Source organism: Curcuma longa, chromosome 4 (genome assembly GCF_044706935.1).
Source record: "Curcuma longa cultivar G26 ecotype Majalengka, Jawa Barat chromosome 4, ITB_CL_G26_1.1, whole genome shotgun sequence".
In the NCBI taxonomy this organism is placed as follows: Eukaryota; Viridiplantae; Streptophyta; class Magnoliopsida; order Zingiberales; family Zingiberaceae; genus Curcuma; species Curcuma longa.
The window spans coordinates 20021420-20023575 of record NC_133864.1 but is presented as its reverse complement, the minus strand read 5'-3'; the positions used below and the strand labels follow the sequence as shown (position 1 = coordinate 20023575).

General features: G+C 56.3%; 1 pseudogene; it reads right to left on the bottom strand.

Moving 5' to 3' along the window:
- Positions 1-238: 238 nt before the first annotated feature.
- LOC141827544 (cytochrome P450 94C1-like) lies at positions 239-1892 on the bottom strand (annotated as a pseudogene).
- Between the last annotated feature and the right edge of the window lie 264 nt (positions 1893-2156).

Here is a 2156-nt window from a genome sequence, read left to right as displayed (position 1 = left end):
ACGGCCTGTGTCGCAGCGCGGTTTGGGGGCGCCCGATAGAAGTCGCAACTCCAACAATGTCATTTTATAAATATTAAATTTCATTACATTTTCATTTCACTCCAATATTTTGCAAGTATTACTTTTGACGCAATCATTAAAAAAGACTAGGGAGGGCCTTAGCTAGGGATGCGATGAAATGGCTTTGTGAACTTTGTAGGGCAAACTGATATTTAATTTACGAATTGAGGAGGAAATTGGTAATTTTTTATTAAAACAGGGCTGAGACGGCAAAACATCAATTCGAATACTTGCACACGTAGCACGAAAAAGCTTGATTTAAGTAAAACGCCGTCTCAGGTTGCCCCAAAATTACACCTAATTTAGTTATTTAATCACACGAGTGTCGGCGGAGCCGCCCACTCGCCTTCGTCACCCGCGCCCAAATCCCGCCGCTAAACGTCGTGTTCAGCCCCGGCGCAAATTTCACCGGCCGACCCGCGTCCACAACCTCGACGTCGAAGTGCTCCAACACCGCGACCACCACCTTCCGAATCTCCACCAGCGCGAGCTCCTTGCCGAGGCAAACCCGGTTACCGGCCTGGAACACCGGGTACTTGAAGAGACTCTCCGCGGCGAATGCTTTCCCGCGGAGCCACCGCTCCGGGCGGAACTCGGCGTAGTCGGCTCCCCATATGCTCTCCATCCGCCCCATCGCGTAGGGGTGGTACATCACCCGCGTCCCCTGGCCTACGAAGGTCCCGTCCGGAAGTACGTCGTCTTCCACGCACCACTTGGAGTCGAACTGCACCGGCGGGTACAGGCGCATGCTCTCGTGGATGACCGCCTGCACATAGTCTCGGCTTGAAGAGCTCAGGTTTCCCCCGCTGGCGTTTATTTCCTCGCCAAGCCGCGCCGCCACTTGCGGGTTGCGCGCGAGGAGCAGGAAGAGGCCTGTCAGCGCGGAGGCGACAGCGTCGCGCCCCGCGAGGAGGAAGCTGACGACGATGTCGCGGAGGTACTCGTCGTCGTCGTCCTCCTCCTCCACCGAACTCATGAACCGCGAGAGCAGGTCATGACAACCTTCGTAACCCAGTTTCCGCCGTTGCCGGATCACCTCCTTCGCCAGCTCGTTGATCATCGCGATCGCACGACGCAGTTCCCTCTCCGATCCCACGTTAAGTATCCGCTTCAGCTTCCACACCGCCGGAGCCACCGCGGCGCCCCGCATCGCCGATAGTCTCGAAGCAGTGTCGAATGCCGCGGCGAACTCCTCCATTGGCACCGGAAGCTCGACACACCCCCTGTCGAGCCCAAACGAGATCCGGCAGATGGCGTCGAACGTGAACCTCCGAAACACGTCCTGCAAGTCGATAATGCTGCCGGTCTCGGCCGCCGCTGCGAGCCTCGGCAGCAAGCCGGAAGAGATCTCCTCGGCGACGATGCCGGAGGCGTACTCTCGCACGTTGACGCTGCCGAGCGCGAGGCTGGCCACCTTGCGCTGTAAGCGCCACGCGTCGCCGTCGACGTTGAAGATGCCCTGGCCGAGGAGGTCACCGAGGATGGCGGAGAAGGGCTTGCCCTTGGGGAAGTTATCGAACCGGGTCCGGAGCATGTACTCGACGTTGGCCGGGTTGGCCGTCACAGTTTGGCCGAGCACGTGGATGTGGATGGTGCCGGTCGGCGACTTCTGCAGCAGGTGCGCGTACCAGTCGCTGAGGTTGTCGAACTCCTCCGCCCACGAGCCGCGCAGACACGCCCGACAAACGTGGCAGCAGCACCAGGGGCGCTTCCGCAGCAGCAGCAGGAGCAGCGCGAAGGCGAAGAATCCTGCAGCGAAGGAGAAAAGGACAAAGGCAACCATTACAGCTCCCATTACTAATTAACTTGCTCACAACTGAGCCTTGAGTGAGGCAGCAACGAAGCTGGGCACTTGTTTATAATGGCGTGGGGTGGATTAATTGATCTAATATTCACCTTGTGGAACATATTTGAAGCTACAAAGAAACGTGAAACGCATGGACAAATGGGATTTTCTTTCTTTGTCAATTTTCACGCAGTGTTTTAAGGTATCTATAGGCTATCGTTTGTTATTTCCCATCCACATAAACGGCGCTTCATATATAATTAAGCGCATGTAACACATGGGATAATTCACGAGAAGTTGATGAAGTGCT